Source organism: Manis pentadactyla, chromosome 4 (assembly GCF_030020395.1).
Source record: "Manis pentadactyla isolate mManPen7 chromosome 4, mManPen7.hap1, whole genome shotgun sequence".
Taxonomy (NCBI): domain Eukaryota; kingdom Metazoa; phylum Chordata; class Mammalia; order Pholidota; family Manidae; genus Manis; species Manis pentadactyla.
This window is the reverse complement of record NC_080022.1, coordinates 81403368-81422947: the sequence shown is the minus strand read 5'-3', so window position 1 is coordinate 81422947 and position 19580 is coordinate 81403368. Positions and strand designations below refer to the sequence as shown.

The window sequence follows — 19580 nt, the reverse complement described above, 5'->3', positions numbered from 1 at the left end:
AGAAAACCATTCCCAGGGAAGCCAGGGAAGCATGCGGCCCAGCGAGAACGCCTGCATGCTTGACAATGAGAATGATGTCCCCTCTGTCTTTTTAACTCCCTGTTAGAGCTATACTTTAAGATATTTATATAGATAAGAAAGTAAAAGTATTTTACATTTGCAAGCATATATTAAAGGACATCCACTAGTTTGTCTTTGTCAGTTTCCCATCCAGTTTCCTAGAACAAGAGCTCCGCTCACCTGGGTGAAGAACGGGGACCAGACAGCAGCACCCCCTGGGAGCATTCTCCCCTGAGTTTGCTGACTTGTCTGTCACCTTCCATCTCACCAGGCTCGTCAGACCTGCTGCTGCTCTTTCCCAGGCATGTGGCTAGGTTCCTGCAGTGGACACTGGCAGCTGCTTCCCTTGATGGGCGCAGCGCCCACCCTTCTTCCTAACTGAGCCCCAGTTCCCTTCAGTCTCCCCTCTCAGGCAAAGGCCCTTGCTCCCAGGGGGGCTGGGACTATCCCCAGCTTCTGGAGGGTGACTTTGATGAAGTGAAGCCGATCCCGGTGACCCTGTTCCTCTTGCTAGTAACAGACAGGCCTGAACGTGCAATGCAGTTCTGATCAGTGAGAAATGAGAGGAGTTTCCTGGGGGTTCTGAGGGAGATCAGTTCCTTCTAAGAAAGAGACGCAGGGAAACTTCTTTCATTTGACATTCTGGTGTTTTCATGTGATGCTTTAGCTGTGGCTGCATTTTATAACCACAAGCTGATAACCAGAAGACCAGCCAGTAGATCTGCAGTAAGGGTGGTAAAGCAGGAAAGTGGGAGAAGCTGGGTTCTTCATGACGTCACTGACTTGGGAGCCATCCAATCACGGGGCTTTTCATTACATAAAATAAGAAATTTTCCTTGTTGTTTAAGGCTCCTTAACTTGAGATTTTTCAGTTATGTGCAGCCAAAAACATTCCAATAAAATCCCGCCATCTTTTCACACCCGAAGAGTTTCTGACCAGCACTAGGTCAACATCTTCTTTCCACCTCCTTCTATTACAGGGAAAACATTCTAAAAGGCGTCCTGACTATGAGTGCAAACTGTAGTGTCCCCACACCCTGTTAGAAGTAAGGGGTGGAAGTTGATTCACATACACTCCAAAGTCAGCCAAAGCACTTCTGAGAACTGTCACCAGTGGTTGTATAACCAGAATTCTTAGAGCCAGGATTCTGGGATCTAGACTTGAAATGTTGGTGGTAAGCCTTTAAGAATTATAATTTTTGGCACACTATGTGTTTCCAGGCGCCTATCTATCCCACTCTTGGGTATTGGCCTGAAAGTTGCCAATAAATTTCACAAGTTCATTTTAATAGCATGTAGCATTTCATTTCAAGACAAGATTAGTAATAACAGAAGACAAGAGAACAGTCTGGCTCTAAAGCTCACAAAATTACAAAACCAGTTCCATTTAAGGATAGGCAATGCCATTTGGATTAAGAAATGATGCTTTACCCAAAACGGTCATGAAACTTAGCAAGCAAAACATTCTCCCCAACTTACAAATTTTTTGTTTACTTTTGCACCGCCTTATCTTCCTTATATTTAATTCATATAGAACCTAGATATCTGATACATCATCATCCTCTGACTATAAGGTAAAGCCATGTTTCCTAATTTAATGTCCAGTAAAATGACCCAGAAGCAGCTCTTTTTTTCTACAGGACTCCATAAATTTAGTATAGTTTACACTCATAACCTAGAGGGCTATGGGAAGTAGTTTTACTTTAAAAGACAGCTAGATCTGTGATTTTTATAGATCAGGTGTCCAGGAAGTTCCTAGAATCTCTAAAATTATCCTCACTTAGCCTCTGTGACCTAGCATTTAAAGAGAACAAATGTAATTCAGTATCACAGATCCTGCCAAAAGTCAGCAGTAGGCAAGGGCCTGGGACTTGTGTACAGCTAGTAGGAAATATTGGGTACACATACCCTTTTCAGAGGTTGAAGAGAAAAGATGAATTTGGAGGCAGTAGAGGCTCAGACTTGCTGTGGTTTGGACATTAATCAAAGGACTGTAACATTATTTTGAAATCAAGAACTAGTGTGCTAGATATTCATTTGCCCCTTCAGATGGATTGTCCTCCCTTTCCACCATGCTTGCTGCCCAGAGAGGCTGAAGATTTGCATCGCAGCCTCCTTTGTCCTCTGGCCTCTGCTTGGGTTTGCCAAGGAGGCCCCACAGGAGACCAGAGGCTGGAGGGGAGTAAGGGCAGCTCTTTATCCCCCTAGCTCCCTCCGGGCCATAGCCGTCCAACGGGGACACAGGCTTTCTTCCTGCCTTCAGACTTGAACTGAAACGCCAGCTTTTCTTAGGTCTTGGGCCTGCCAACCGTCAGACTGGAACGACACCACTGGGTCTCCAGTTCGCCAGCTCATCCAGATCTCAGGACTTGTCAGCCTCCACAATCTCATGAGCCAATTCCTTATAATAGCTCTATCTATCTACTGTAAGAGACCAGAATACCCCACCCCAAAGTATGCTTCCTTGGCATAAGGATTATTTTGAGATAATTATTTTGAGAAGGGGTAGACACAGGAGAAGCTCTGAAAACACAGTAGTAGATGCTCTTTGGTAAGGGTGTCTCCTTCTCTGTATGTAAAAGAGAAGCATGGTAAGATCACTAGAGACTGATCTGTGGAGAAGGCACCGACTTAAATCTTCATGACAGACTTGACTGTTTGCCGTACTTTCCCTGGTCACCCCCATGACTTGCCTTCCCATGCCCTTCTGTCTTTGATTTGGCTAAAGATGGTATTTAAGCCTGAATTCTAAACCACCTCTTTGAGAATTACTCATTTTTCCCTGGGTATCTCCCATGTATGCAGGAGATATACATGTCAATAAACTTTTGTTGCAAGGGGTTGGACTTTAATTTATGGAGTTCTAGAATTGTCAAAGGACCTCCTACCCCCAATGCCTTCATGCTTTCCTGGGTGCTTCTGAGGGACCAGAGTGAGTACAGATAGCCATCACAGGACATGAGCTCAGTGTCGTTGTACCAAGAGCCTGAATAGTCAAAAAGAAAGCAAATTACAGCTGTGCTCCCCTCAGGATCCCACCTGCTCTGGAGGGCACGTCTCAGGCCCTTGAAAGGCAGCAGCTAAAGGATCCCCTTGCTTCCACGTCTGACATGCTGAATGTCATCTAATACAAAAGTGAGTCACAATGTGGGACTGGCAGTGATGCCGTGCTCAGCCTTGCCAGGACCCCTTTCCTGTGTATGAGGCAGGGCCCCAGAGAGCAGTGCAGGGCCGTCTGGAGATCAGCAGAGCTGGGAACGGGCACAGATCAGACCCCTCACTGGGCTTCAGGAATGTGATGCACAGCGCTCCACAAACCAGCTGTGAATAGGGCACACGCAGCTTACACCTGAAGCTGAGGTGAAGGTTTGAGCCTGGAAAATTTTAACTTCATGGGAAGGAAGGAAAGATTATGACAAGAAAGAAGGAGGAGAGAAAAAAAAAGAATTTAAAAAAAAGAAAATTTCCTGCCCTCACTCTGGTCTGGGTCTGGGGGCATCATTTTCTCATTTACCCTCTCCACGGCTCCCCAGGGAGAGCACTGTAGCACTCCTGGGGCAGGCAGGACAGCAAGGAAAGCACAGGGGTCAAGAGACTTGCCTACAGTTACCCAGCAAGGATTCTAACTCCCACCTGCCTGACTGCAGAGCCTGGGTGCTGGGTGTGAAGGAAGAGGTGAGGTAAGAGGGGATGGAGGAGAAGCTCACAGAGACAGCAGTTCCTGGGTGCTAGACACAGAGGACGGCTCCTGGGGTCCCAGGACTGGACACGAACAAGGGGACAGCGTGTCAGCTTCTCCAGGGTTAAAGGGAGCACTTCTTCAGCATCTTGGGTGGGGCTTCCCGACAACCATTTAATGTTTTCTCTAGATTCCTCTCCCGGGGAACATGTGCTGTGTAAACTGCGCTCTCTTACTGATGCTTGTCTCCTGTTTATTTACCTATTCCCTGGGAGCATTAGGAAGGACTTGGCTTTTGGCTACATTTTCTCTGAGTGGGACTAAGAATTGGAAGCAAAGAGAGAGCAGGGTGGTGGGGGGGACTTACAAGGTCCACTGTTGCCCCTGGGCAGTCTTCCAGGCTGCATGGGAATATGACCCACCCATGGCTGCCCTCCATAAATGGAGCCTTCCCTATTAACAGCAGACCCATTGCTCTGCAGTTGCAGTGTGCCCACGAGCTCCTCCTGAGGCCTGGGCCTTTGCCAAATGGGCACCACATCCACTGGCCAGAAGGATAATGAGAGGCATAGGTCAGGCAGATGCCCATTTCTGACAAGAGCAGCAGTTTGAACAGCCTGAAGAAGATTTCAAAATCAGGCAAGGAATCTTCAGCACCAACATCCCACTGTTGCTTGGCTGGAACCTCGTGCTGGGTGTTGCTCAAGACCCCACCAGTCACGCAGGGCACTGTCCGGAAACCATATGGAAATGGGATCTTATCTTCAACTGATTGCTTAGAAAAGCCTGCTTTTGTCCTCCTGTCTGGGTATTTCCAACTTTCTCAGCGAGCAGGGAGGCTGCATTGCTGACCATCCCTCCCTCACTCTATGCTCCTCTGAGCCTGTAGCATCTGGACTTCCACAAAGGCAGATAGGAAACAGGGTGAGCGCAGGCCTGAGGGGAAACGTGGTCAGTCCAGAGGGAAATCAGGTGGGTGAAAATGAAAATGAATTTTCCTTTATGATCTTTTTCAGTTTCCTCCTATATGGTATTACTGAAAGCAGAGTCAAGAGGTCATTTAGTTCATAACCCAGGACCAACCCACTCCAGAAGATTGTAGGGGCCAGTAGGGGAGACCATGTACTCTCCCTTGGTAGCTGTGCACGGGTGCTGAGTTCCATTTTCCAAAGCAGTAAAGCAGGTTGCGTCCTGTTCTCTGTGGAGGAGGACCCCTCCTCGGCAGGGGCCTTCTGCCTGCTGAAGCCGGCTAATAACAGACCCCTGAACCTCTGTATGTGTGTATGTTTTAACAGCATTGTGGGAATATAATTCATATATACCACACAATTCACCCTTTAAGTGCACAATTAAATGGCATTTGTATATTCATAGGATTGTGCAACTGTTATCACTAGTGCCAAACACTCCATCACTCCAAACAGAAATCCTCCACCCCTTAGCCATCACCCCCTCTGACCATCCCCTCCCCCAGCCCTGGGGAACCAGTGGTCTGCTGTATGTCTCTCAGATTTGTTGGTTTCCAACAGTTCATATAAATGGAACCATACACCCCAAGTGTATCTTTTCTGATTGGCTTCTGTCTCATAATTTATGTTTTTAAGGCTCACTCATGTTGTAGCACATATCAGTACTTCATTCCTTTCTATGTTGAATAATATTTCATTGTGTGGACATACTAAATTAGTGAATTCAGCCATTCATCATGGACATTTGGGCTGTTTCTACTTTTATGCTTTTATGAATAATCTGCTATGAACATTGGTATACGAGTTTTTGTGTGAACATATTTTCAGTTCTTTGAAAGTATATACCTAGGAGTGGAATTGCTAGGTCCTGTGATAAACTCTATGTTTAATCTTCTGAGGAACTGCCAGGCTGTTTTCCAATGCACCATTTCAATGCACCATTTTGCATTCCTACCAGCAATGTATGAGGGTTCCAGTTTCCACATTCTCAACAGCCATGGTTTTTATCCTCTTTTTCTGATACAGCCATTCTAGTGGGTGTGAACTGGTCCCCAACTGTGCTTTTGATTTGCATTTCCTTAATGACTGTGCCTTTGTTTTTGAGTAAATCTATTTAAACTTGTCATTTTTCAACCCAGTCTTCAGCTCTCTGCTCAGTACAAGAGAAGAGGAAACTTTTCTCTGGGCCATGATGATCATGAGCTTCATGTTACCTTGAAAAGTTTGGGGTTTGTTCTGGCAGTTTCTGAGATTCCTCACCACTAAACCCTAGTGAATTGCTCTTTTTTGAACTTCTCGCATCTCTCTTTATAAAAGTAGGATTCTTCAACAAGTTAATAGAAAGAAAAAAGTGAGGGAGTATTGTTCTAAATTTAAAAACACATAAAAGATATAACTAAAGGTAATGAGTACATTATTTTCAGGTCATATATGAACAAACTGACACTAACAAGACATTTTGGAGGCATTCTGAGAAAACTGAGTATGGGCAAAGTATCAGACGACACGAAAAGAATCACTGCTCATTATGTAAGGCATGATGATGGCGTTGTGGTTAGATAAGAAAGTGTCCATATATTTTAGAGATATCTACTAAAGTAAGTAAGGACACAATAGCACGATGTCTAAAACTTGCTTTAAAATGCATCAGAAAGGAAATGAAATAAATAGATGACGCATGGATGGCAAAATTTGGATAATGGGATATGAAGGTTTGCTCTACTTTTCTCTTCTATAGCTGCTTGAAAATTTTCATCATCATCATCAAAACTGAGGAGACATCCTAAGATTTTAATGTAAACTATTAACTGAAAAACTCTGTAAAATTTTTGGGTCCCAGACAGTAGAATGCTGTTCATCTATGTTCAGTTCAGATCTTAGGTCTAATACTTGAAAAATAACAGAACTGACTCAAACATATAAATATATATTGTATTTTAATTTAAAACCTACAGTGCTAGCCAATGTTTTGATACTGGGCTAAGGCGTTTTTTCCTTTTGAGTATGGGTTTTTTTGATTGGCATTTGTGTTGTTTCTGTTACATAGACTACAGCTGTAATGTCTCAACTACAATTTTAATTATGGCTCCTTCAAAGTAGAACAAAGAGACATAGACCCTACAGAGCAATCTGAGTGCAAAATCTTCCTATACTTTTATTGTTTTTCACCAAACACCAAACTTTATTCCATACACCAAAATTGACTGCAAGTATTTGTTGATATCATACTAAACATTTAATTTGGTTTTCACATAACCAACAACTCTCTTCTTTGCTCTCATACTTAATTGACTTATTAATACTCAAGTAAATTATATCACCACAATTACAAGGACAACCACTACTACTGGGCTGGGAGCCAAGCAGGTGCAGGTGGCTCCTGGTGAGCCCAGACGTCAGCTGTGGGGAACCAAGTGCAGCCTCCTGGTGTCGGGCTATCAACCAGCCTCTGTAACAGGAAGAAGGAAAGCAGGGTTCATGAGTGGGCCAAGAGGAAGTCAGTTAGAAAAAGCTTCTTTCCTACTTGGAAAAGTTTGAATTAACTGACTGAATTTTTCATCTTATATCAAGTAGTTTGAGTGATGAGTACCTGGCCAATAAGCATGCTGAGCATGGTGAAGTATCAACGTGGTATCACAGACTCATTCCACATGCAGGATGTGGCCGGGACGGGAGAAAGCACACAGGGAAGGGGAAGCCGGGAGGTAATGCAAAGAGGGTGCTTGATTAAGCAGTGTTGGCTAGTGCCCTTTCCTCTCCAGAGGTCAAATTTGTTCAGCTGTTCCCACAATTGAAATTATGTAACAGTAGAGGCCAGAGACTAAATCCAAGCCTTCTGGACTCAGTCCCAGCCTCTTCTCCAGTGCTCAGCTCATCTCCCCGGGTGAGCTAGGAGTGGCTCAGTATTTGTTTCCTGCTGCAGGTGGCTTGGCAGCTGTGTCTTTATAGAACATGATGTGTTCCTCAGGGGAACAAGAGCCAATGGTTATGAATCATGGAACATCAGAGTTGGAAGAGGGACCTCAGTGGCCTCTACACTAACCGTCCCATTTTACAGATGAGGAGACTGCAGTCTAGATAGAGGTGTGGCTTGTCACCAACTTGGCCACCATGCTGACCCTGCTCAACAAACACAGGTGTGCTAACTACATACTAATCCCCAAATTCTCTGAAGTTCAGAGGATCACTGGATGACGATCTCTGGATGACTCGATGATAATAGGAGTGAAGTGACCACTGGAAATGCAGATGAGGCAATTATAGAATATAAGAGAGCCTCATTGCTGAGTGAGAAAGATCTGCAGTGACCGTGTGGTCCAAAGCTTTTATTTTGTAGTTGAGGACACCAAAGCTCTGAGCTGACAGTGACAACAGTTATCTGAAGCATGAGCTAAGAAGAGCAAATAAATTTTAAAATCCTGGAAATTCATCAACGGAAATATGTAGTACCTGGGCTGCTTCCAGCCCCATGTTGTCTGGGTTTATTTTACCTCATGCATTTCTGTCTCCTGTGCCTGGCATAGTGCAGATGCTAGGTTCTTGATAGATGCCCTTTAACTGAATTATGAAGCTTATCATTCAAGTTAACACAGCATAAAGCTGTGTTATATAGATATGTGTTATATAGATATAAATATATATATATATATTCCAGTATATATTCCATAAGGAGATTAAAAGGTAGTCAAGACCGTAGCCGGTTGAAGAGGTAGTAAAGGCTTCCTGGAGGAGATAGCATTGAGGTGGGTGTTGAAAAACTGGCAGGATTATGAGGGGTAAGTTTTGCAGTTGGGAAATGGTAAGTGCATGTTCTCCACAGGGGAACAGTCTGTTAAGAATGCACAGGGTGGGGTTCCTGGAATTTTGGGGTCTGGACATCCAGTTGGCCACAGTGAACATGGAGGTAGGGGAGCAGGGGTGGTGGGTGTGCTGCCTAGGGTCAAGAGCACTGCTTCCTTAATTCTTCACATGACTCTGTAGGCTTATGGTTTTGAGGGGTGGGGAAGGACATGTAAGGAATAAGACCCTGCAAGAAGCTGATACTCAGTTCAGAGACAGGAATTTTCCCCACTTCATCCAAATGCTCTGGCTCTAAGAAAAGGTCAGAAAAACACTGATGACTGTCTTTCTTGAGACATTGAAGCTGTCAAGGAAATAGCATCCTTATAATTAGTCTGGTGATCCATGCCCGTTCTGGCCAGAAAGTATAAGGATGCACAAAGATTAGACTCCCTGGAGGAAAATGTTGGCTAAACATTCTCAGTTCTTCAGAAAAGTTCAGGCTCAGTTCAATAAATGTTAGCTAGTATTATTCAAGTTTGAGCCAATGTTGACTTTATCAGCACTTCTTTGCCTCAAGACTTTAGTAGAAAAGTTGTATTGGTTCTGGTGATGCCGGTGAAGGAAACAATAACTACCATTTATTGACTGTCTGCTATTAGACAGTCTCTTAGGCAGTTATATATATTTTCACTTATCTTTGCAGTAGTTTTGAGAGGTAGGTAGCTTTAGAAGTGTGTGTGGTAGCTTTTGTTTTTGTCTGTCTAGTAGGTTTTCCCATCGCCCTGGTATTGGTGGCCATGTAACCAAGGACTAGCCAATCAGAATCACCCATCTCCTGGCCTCAGTGACCAGGCCAAGGAGTATGCATAGGTCTCGGCCTGCACCAATCACAGGCCTGTCCTGAGATGGAGCCCTTGACGCTAGGAGATGAAAGCACTTTCTGCCGTGAAGCTGAGGCCGTGGCGGCCAGTGTGACAACTGCTCTGCAGTCCAGCCTCTACTCAGCCCAGCCCCACTGCCTTTATTCCCTCTCAGATGCTTCAAACACCCCCCTGCTCCCACTTCCTCGGAGTGTTCTCCCAGAGCAGGCCACAGAGAAGGAGGAGCAGGATAGTGAGGGACGGTAGAGGGCCACTCTCTCACATTGCAGAGAATTCTCCTTCTGTTGCATAGTATAGTTACAAATAAAAATACACACATTCAGGAAGCCCTCAGAGTCCATCCAGAATTTTCTCTGAGGGAGGCTGAAACCAGTAACCTTCCCGTCTGCTGCCAGGAGAGCTAGGATACCTATAGAGAGGTGGTTTTGCCTAAAGGCTGGGGAATGACCAGATGGCCTCTCAAGGATGCGTCTAGCTTTTTGAGTTTCTATTAATTATCCTTTACATATCTAAGAGCTGTTTTGAATGAATGATTTCAGAGAAACGTGCAGTTTGCATGGGTTGAGATTCAATGCTCTTTTTACTTAGTGGGCCCAGGGAATGCCTCTGAATAAACAGGGGGATGCAGCCATCGGCCAGCTTGCGGACTCTTTGTTCCATCACCACATGACTGCTGCCCTCAGGTCTGTGGTAGGCAAATCTGAAGCAGGCATTCTGAGAGCTAAGACACCAGTAACCTCAGAGCAGCGTGAAGACCCTCTCAGCAAGGCTGCGTGGTCAGCGCCTGGGGCTGCCTCACACCACCCACCAGGGGGCCAAGCAGGGGCTGAAATCAGTCTGCACTCCGCTTGCTAAGCCATGTGCCCAACTGACGCTGTAGCACCTGGAAGATAGGATGACTCTCTCCCGTCTTCGCAAAGGCATCAGACCAGCTTCTCCCGGCCAGCAGCACACCTTCCCTCCTAATCATTTTCCCATCATCTGAATTAAAAGAAGTTTGGGGCCTCAGCACAGATAACCGCCGGGGACTGCGACACGCCTGTAACGGGCAGGTTTTTTCATAGTTTGTGGGATGCAGAGACTTAATTTTTCACATGAAATAAGCTGATTGGATATGACAACTAAATTTCTCATTGTTACTTTAAGAGCAAAAAGGATTTGGAGTGCTAGAGACTTTGTTTTGGATAGATACAACTTTTCATGCAGAAATTTCACCGAGTTTACCTGTAATCTTAGCTCACAATTGGACAAAAAGATAAGAGCTGGGCATGTAGAGTTAATTGAAAAGCTTAGGGGGAGACCAAAGCAGGCAAATAAAATTTTCCCTTGCCTTTTTTTAATGCCCATGACAAAATGTATGCATTAGCCAACATCTTGGAAATTTTCCTGGGGAGGTAACTCTACCTTCCTGTACTACAAGTAAATGAAAACAAAGGTGGGGTCCTGCGAGAGGCACAGTGCAGCCCAGGCCTCATGGAGAGGGCCTCTTGGTCACTCTGAAGGAGCAGATAGACCCCATGGAAGGGGCAGAGCAGGCCACCACTTGTGATAGTTAGATACACAGCAGTGAGACGCGGCCTGAGGGTCCTGGGGTTGGTGAGAGCAACTGGCATATTTCTGCCCCAAACACTCATAGCACCGAAGAGCCTCCCTAGAGATATCAGTCAATGAGAAGAGAACTTGACCTTAAGTTGGTCCCACATCCATTTGATTTTATAATATTCATAAAAGACTCCTCAAAACTAACATCACAAATGCTTAGGCTAGCCTGAACAACAGGCCCAGTGGGGATCACTGGCTTGGTACAATTTGAACAACTCTGCTTTTGAGTTTAACATTGCTTTTACCGAGGAACGTCTTTCTAATGGGAAAAGAAAGTACTAAGTCACTAATACCTTTGGGAGAGTGAGATTATCATCTGAAACCAAAGGAATAAGAGAGGTCTGAGAGTCATATAGGGTTGGAATGATACTGGGCAGGAACCTTGGAGTGAAGGAGGAAGAGGGCCTGATGGGTAAGCCTGTGGCCATCCTGTAAGCTCACCTTCTCCCTGAAATTGTTCTGGGTTTAAAAGGCAGTCTGTGTCCAGTCTCAGCCTGTTTTGCAGCAGCTGTTGGGAAATGTAGATCTTGTTTCTGCACAGCAGGGGTGCCTCCGACTTCTAGATATAAACAACAAATCCCAAAGCCTGATGCTCCTGAATCAGGGTTGGGCCACAGGACCCCACCAGGAGCAGGGGACAGCCAGCCATACTAAACACCAAGCCTCCCTGAGCAAATCTGTTTGGAATTTAAAAGTTAGCATGAAGCATCTAAGAAAATAAATGTAGGCGGAAGTAACTGCTGGCAGGAACACAGCTAATCTTGTTTGTTCTGTGGGCTTAGGCACCTGGAGAAAGCCCTCCTCATGCAAACAGAACAGCCTGTGGAATTTGGAGAAAAGAAACAATAAAACAACCGGGGAGTGTGTAGCTCTGGATTATCTGGGGTCCTTGTGTTCCAAATGTTTTTATGCACAAAAGGTCCTAGATCATATAATAGTCCACTCATTCATCCACCCATTCTACATCTATCCACTCATCCTCAGCCTACCCACCCATCTATCCACCCACCAACACTACTTTATCCCTATTACATGTGCCAGGCTAAGGGTAGTCAGCTGCATATAACCACCTACTCACTGGGTAGACAGAAGTCGGCTATTCTTTTCTTTGGTAAAGGAAATAGTTGACAAACACAGTAAGGTCAGTCAGATGCAGTATAACATAGACATAAAGAGCATAGACTCTGGAGTCAGCTGTGTTTTAATCATGAGTCTCTCCTTCTGGCCATGCAAGAAAATTAACCTCTTAGTGCTTTGGTTCCCTCCTCTGTAAAATGAGAGGATAGCAATAGTTCCTACCCTACAGGATTGTTGTAAGAATTAAATGAGACAATGAATGTAAAGTGCTTAGCACAGTGCCTGGCACATATAATGTGCTCGCTAAATGTTAGCTAGTATTATTCAAAGTAGGAGAGCCAGAGTGAATTCTGCAGAGTTGAAAGAGGTAGTGGGTAAGAGGAGTTTCCTAAGAGGCAGAAAGATGTGACCAGGTTCTGGGGACTTTACACGTGCCCCAGCCACTGCTCATGGAGGGAGAAAGTTGGCAGTAGAAGGAGTTAAAACCTAGGTGGGCCTTGAAAAACATATTTCTCAATATGTCTTCAAGTTTTCAGAGATCCAGCAACAGCTCAAGCCAATAGTTGTTAGTTTTAGTTAGCCAAAAGTAACTTTGCCAAAAAGGGGAAAAGCCAGGGGATTGGGAACGTCCTCAAGAAGAGAACATGTAATGTGTATCAGCAGAGGCAGGCATGGCAGAAGACACAGATGGCAGAAATCTTGGAGGATCCTCATAAGGGCAAACCATCAGCTGTTTGGCTTTGAGAGACAAGGCACATCAGAGCCCTGGGCCCGTGGGGCCCTGGTTCTACTCTATTAAATATTCCCCAAGGAAGCAGCTGATGAAGCTGGAGGAGAGACAAAGCCCAGGTCTATGGCCAAGAGGTTCCATGTTCAACACGGTACCTTCTGCAAACCTGTGAGAATGTCTGGAGAAAGCAGACCCTGGTTGGGAAGCAGACATCTGTGTGATAGAGAGAGGCCAGATAATGCTGCTCCTGGCAGGGGAGAGAGGTGAATGCCCTGAAGAGGTCCCACAAGGCATCGCTCGGCCAGCTGGTGTCTGGAACATGGGAATCCAGGCCAGGACAGGGGAGGCTGCTATGATTAATAGGAAGAGGCTCCCCCTGATTGTGGGACCTGCAGTCAAACTTCTCTGGGACTCTTTCTGTATATAGTGAAGGCAGAGGATAGGTGTCTGGCTCCCCCGGGGCAGATGGCAGTAAGGGCCACCCCAGAGGGCCATGAGCAAGAGTGGAGACACGGGACAAGGGAGGGAAGGATTGCTGAAGATTCCCACATGCTGGTCCTGAAACTGCTCTGGGAGAGACATCAGGGGACATGTCATCTCCAGGCCTGCACAGTCCAGAGCTCACTGCTTCAGGGCAGAGAGCCCTGATATTCTGGTAAGGCCACCCTAAAGATGCTGGGACAAACTGGCTGAGTTTGTCCAGGATGTGCTACATATATGACACCAATCCCACTTTGTCCTTTATGACACATCAAGGTGGGCGCAAATACCAATTCATAAACCCATGGAAAACACAAATCACGTCCTCAGATATCTGCAAGGATATCTTGTTTGTGGTGAGCCTTGACTCTGAGTTCCCACCTCCAGCGAATCTGTTCAGTTTCTGATGCTGATCCTGTCCTGTACTTGCTGTCCTGGTTTCACCCCATGGTGACCTACATAGAAAGCTGGGAAAAGGTGAACTCAGCCCTTTCCTTGGTTTCCCACAAAAAGAGCTGCTCCCACCAAAACCTGTAGGAGTTCCTGTGAAGGAGACTTGCCTGGAAGGGCGAGGAAGCCGTAGAGCTGTAGAAGTCACCCCAGACCAAGCAGATGACTTCAGATTCTCACATCAACTTCCTTGTTCTTAGCAGTTTGATGGCCTCTCAGCCATGTGGCTTGTCATCTTTCTTCCCTCGCCAGCCCTCTGCAAGTAACCTTTCCTGCTCTCCCCAACCCTCAACTTCCTCTTAAATTCTAATTCAGAAAAGTTTAATTACTAATTAAATTAAATTAATTGTAATACCCTTGTCTTCAGCTAAGGCACTATTCAGGATCTCATCTTCAATCCCAGATGCTCATCAGTGTTTCTTCCTCAACAAAGAGAGTCCTGAGAGAGAGTTAAAATCATTTTTGTCTTGCTCTACTAGGCCTGACTGAAGGGAGACTACAGAAGGGAGAGGAGGCTGCTTTTCTTTGCCTTCCTGGGAAGAGCTAGGACTTCCTTAGGTCCTGTGAAAAGTGTGCCGCTGCTTCTGGAAGCAATGTGGGGGGGTCAAGGCCGCCTCCTTCCTCTGCCTGGAGAAACATTCCCTGCGCAGGTGGGAGGAATCAAGACTGGCTTCATCTTTGCCAAAGAGAAAGGACTGACTTGGGAGCAGAGCGCTCTTTCCAGACTAACGCCAATCAAAGCAGCCAACCCTACACCTGCAGGTCACCTGTGACAAAGTGATTTCTTTTAATAAGAATCAAGCAGAAGAGCCAGGCTAACTAAGAAAAAAAAAGAAAGACAAAAATTATTAATATGAGAAATGGAAGGTCATCACTAAAGATCCCACAAACATGAAAAGCAAAATATAGAAATACTATGCAGAACTCTATGCCCGGACTCTTGATAATGTGGATGAAGTAGACTAAATCCTTGAAACACACAAACTATCAAAACTCACACAAGGAGAGACTGATAACCTGAATAGTCCTATATCTAGTAAAGAAATTGATTAATTAATAACTTCCCCCCTGGAATAAAGCACCAGGTTCAGATGCTTTCAGTGGTTAATTCTACCAAATATTTAGGGAAAAAAGTATAACAATGTTCTACAATCTCTCCCAGAAAACAGAAGCAGAAAGAATGCTTCCCAAATCATTCTTTAAGGCCAGTATTACCCTATTACCAAAATCATACAAAGAAATGATAAGAAATAAAATCTTCAGAATAATCTCTCTCATGAATATGGATGCAAAAATTCTCAATAAAATATTAGCAAATTGAATCCAATGATGTCTGAAAATAATTATACCCCATAACCAAGTGCGATTTATTCCAGGGATTTAAAGCTGGTTTAACATTTAAAAATCAATCAGTATCCATCATATCAAGAGGCTAAAGAAGAAAAATCATTTCATCATGTTAACTGATATAGAAAAGGCATTTGATAGAATCCAACACTCATACATGATGAAAACCTTCAACAAAATGGGAATAGAGGGAACAGAGCCTGGAAGAAGCTCCTGGCTGAGCAGCCTGAGGCCCACAGGTCTAAGGAAGGGTGTTTCCAGGCTAAAAAGTAAGAAATCAAGACTCTTCAAGAAGGAAGAAACAAAGAAATAAAGCTCTCCTTCTCTTGTCTGAACATGGTAGCCTGAACAATTACATAGATAAATCATTCAATAAAATAAGTCTTATCTGCCTGCAAAGGCAAAAAAACAAAACTAAGTAACTCTGAATAACATATGGACTGCAGTTAATTATAAGGTATTAATATTGGTTCATTAATCATATCAAATGTAATCACAGTAATGTTATGTGTTCATAATAAGAGAAAATGGCTGTACAGTATATGGAAATTCTGTGTACTATCCTCACAAATCTAAAACTCTTCTAAAATTTTTAAAAGTTTATTTAAAAAACAGTGAAAAGCTGAGAAACATGTAATTTATAATAATAGGTGAAATAAATATAAACACAGTCAACACCAATGGCAATAAAAACCAAATATTTACATTTATATAAATATGCATTTACATAATGCATATATAATTGCATTCATGTATATGTAAATGTATTAAATATATACAGAGAGAGACAGAGATAGAGACAGAGACAGAGAGAGAATATTCTTATTGCTTCTGTTAATGGTTTGGGTAGTATTATACATTTTTAAATGACTGCATTTATTCCTCCCTCTACATCCATATCCCTTGAAATGTAAGTTTGCAGCTTCTTCTATTAAATTTCAGAGTGGATTTTTCCATGACACACGAATCTGGGCTGGCCTTGAGATCTGTTTAGGTTAACAGAATGCAGGAGCAACACTGAGCTAGTCATGAACTTAGGCTTCAGGAGGCTTTGAAAGCTCTGCTGTCTTTCTTGTCACCCTGAGGCGCTGCCATGTGAACAAACCCAGGTTAGCCTGTTGGATGATGATAGACATGTCCCAGTTGCCCTAGTAAATCCAGTGAAGAGCCAGCCAACCCCGAGAGGCAGAGCTCCTACCTGACCCACCAGCTGACTACAGATACCTGAATGAGAGCAGAAATGCCTCCAGTTCTGACTGGTGCAGAAAGGAACAATGACGCTGAGTTCTGCCTGGAGTCGGGTGGGGGGAGAGGGCGGAGTCAGCAGTTACACTCTCCGTCTGTAGTTCTTGGATTACCTTTGTTCTTGGTTATACTCCTTTGGAAAAACTCTGATCGTCTCAGCTGAACAAAGGTCAAGAATATTTTGTTATCTTGTCAGGAGAGTGGCAAGGCGAATGGAGAGGACCTTTAATACCCTCTAACCTTTATTGTAATTATCAAACAGGATCATGCCTTCCCCCACCCCCTCACATTATCCCTGGAGTATATTAGAATCTTTATGGAATACAGGGCACTACTTAATTGATTTTAAACAACAAAATAAAGATTCACTAGTCTTAAGCCGTCTACAGCAATGCTAAAGTAGGATTTTATGGAAGATTCTTGGCGATACAGGAAAGCTGGGGACAAAGAAATCTAACACACAGTGGCCAATTATTCCTGGGGAATCTGACACCTCAATTGTTAAGCATTGGAGGCCCCAGTAATTGAACTATGAAAGATCATGTTAAAAATCCATAGTACTATGTATTTTAAAGATAAGTGGTTATCTTATGATATCATAAATAGAAAAATGATTATTGTACTTGGAGTACATCATACCTGCATTCAAAAGTGCTGAATCTCAAGCAACCTGAATGGACAGGCAGAGGATGTGCTCTGGAGACTGGCTCTAGTAAAGACCGAGACCCTGGGGTCAAAGGCACCTAGGAAGAGGTTGATTAAAAGTATTGCATCATGAGTGGGCAATATTTCTACATTATAATCTTGATGTGAGTTTAAATATATCATTTAAACTATTCACATATTAATCAATATTTATAAATTAACAAATACATGTGTTCTAAGTATGTTTAAGCAATGACAGCAATACATTAACCCTTATATGCAGACATTTGTTTAATTTATTTACATCCTGACACATTTTTATATTCATGGCAACAAAATATTTCCTTAAATGCTCACTGGGTAAACAAGGATGCTCTGATATTTGGACTCACCTCACACATGGTACTTACTCAATGTCTTGTGTCCTACTTTGCTCTGATTGAAGTGATGGCTATATCCTAACCCAGAGACAGTTCAGCGTTATGTATAGTCTGTCCTCAGTCAAAGTTGTTGAGTTGTTGCTATCATTGTAAAGATAAAGAAATGGAAGCTCCAGTGGTTTAGGAGACTAGGCCAAAGCACACAGCTCAGAGCCAGCAGAGCTGGCTCGTTCTAGAACAGCTTCCTGACATCCCAGCCAGGGCACAAGCCACGATTCCAAGCTGGAGTGCAAGCAAACATTTCCTCCTACTCTGTTGGGAACAATCCCCATCGTCCGGCAAAGACCACAAAGAGCCGCGGCTGGTAAACCACAGAGCTGGAGGCTCTCTAGACCCATGTTATTCTTGGATCTGGCTGCTGCGTAGGCCAAGGCCTCAGACATCGATTTGGCCTTTTGTGAATTTGTTATCAATTCATCATAGCTGTGATGGGAAGTAGAACTGGCCACATTTGATCATTTGGTTTAGAAATCCAAACCAATTTTTTTTTATTTCAGACATTATCTCTTTTTTTCACATTCTTTTCCATGCTTTATAGCAGCACTGCACACTGCCCATGCCTCATGCCAGGAGCGCTTGCCAGGAAGGGACTCACACCACTTTCTGGGAGGGGACAAGCTAATAGAAAAATGTTTGGATTTTTGGTAAGGTATGGTATTACCACATTATGCGGTGTAATGTATGAAATAGCAGAAGGATTGTGGCAGAACAGGCCTTACCGCTAGTTTGCTAATGCTGCAGGTTGCACTGTGTTTTGGTCCAATTTAGTCATGGTTAGAGGGAGTTTTTTTAAATCACATTTAATAGAGATTTGGATATACATTCCTGTAAGTTAAACAAATGTGCCTTTCAATATCATTTTAAGAGCACTGAAAAGAAACATTAACATTCCCTTAACTAGAAATGTTTGAAGTGTGTATGTTATCTGCATGCATGTGTGTGTGTTTAAATCTTCCTCACCTCTGGACAAGGCAAGCTTTCAAAACTGCCTCTCGGTGAAATCATGCTGGAGTCATAGGTATTATATGCCTTGCTGCCTTCTCGCCATTTAGCTGATTGAAAAGTCCTTGTTGAAGGGGAGAAGATAAAAAATTTAAAAAGTCCTTGTTGATACCCACCTTTTCCTTTCCATTTCCTCACTAGGGCCTGGTTAGCTCTCAAAGTTGACATGATAAAACCTTCCTCCGAAGGAGTTCTTTGGGAATGGCATGTCTCCTTTAAGGTGATTAGGTCCCAGGATGGTAGCAGAAAAAGAGACTTTGGTGGACCTTCTAGGGCAGGGCCTTCACTGTACACATGGACCAAAGGTCTCAATCTTACTTGGAGACATGTCAGGGCAGGCTCTGAAAAAGTCATCTGGAGGTCTCTCAGTGCTTTCCCAGGGCCCTGGAGAGCAGCCCACGTCAGTGCCAGGGGGCCCAGCACCACTTCACTCTTTGCCTGGCCTCTCGCCCCCCAGTGCCCCGTCCCCTCATCCACCTCTCTGAATGAGCCCTGAGGGACCTACCTCTGTGTATGGCTGCTCCAGAAGACCATTCCAGATTCAGACTGCTGGCAGGGGTCGGTGATACTTCTACTTGGAGAACACTGCCTGAGCTTAAATCATCATTATCAAGAACAAACATTTACAACAACCCCTTTAAGTGACAGCCTTTAAGTTACTGCAAAGTTACTGTTTCAGAGGGACCAAGAGCCAAAACCATCAGTTTCCAGCACAATTTAGAATTTGTTGGCATAGGCATCATTCCTTTCTTCCCTGATTTATATGCACATATAATCCATCATCTCAACCCTGCAAAGGAGTCTCATCATTCCAAAGGTAAATCCAGATCTGTAAAGGGCCCTCAAGCTCAGAGCTTGCTCACTTCCCTGGCCTCATGCTGTATCGCCAACCCCTCTTTCTGTGCGCCACCCATCTTGTCCTCTTCTTGGAGGAGGCGTTTCCCTACCCCTCAGTCCCAGTCCCCATCCCCAGCCCAGTCATGTACTCCCTTAGCAATTTAGCAATCTCTGCGGGACTAATACAATTGTACTCAAGCAATTAATTAGCTGGTTGTCAGCTCCCAGAGAGCAGGGACCATCTCTTTTTATCTCCCAAGACCTTAGGACTGTGCCTGGCATATACAATGGGTATAAAAATATTTGTTTGGATGAATAATGGGGGCCTGGGAGTCAGAATGTCTTGGGCAGCCA

At 44.1% G+C, this 19580-nt stretch overlaps 1 long non-coding RNA gene across 1 annotated transcript; it reads right to left on the bottom strand.

Moving 5' to 3' along the window:
- Positions 1-6929: 6929 nt before the first annotated feature.
- On the bottom strand, positions 6930-18850 carry LOC118923072 (uncharacterized). Its single transcript, XR_008997066.1, has 6 exons — positions 18348-18850; positions 17358-17468; positions 16942-17045; positions 16282-16461; positions 14066-14149; positions 6930-7156 (listed from the first exon to the last, which is right to left on the bottom strand). It is a non-coding gene; the product is annotated as an uncharacterized LOC118923072 (long non-coding RNA).
- Between the last annotated feature and the right edge of the window lie 730 nt (positions 18851-19580).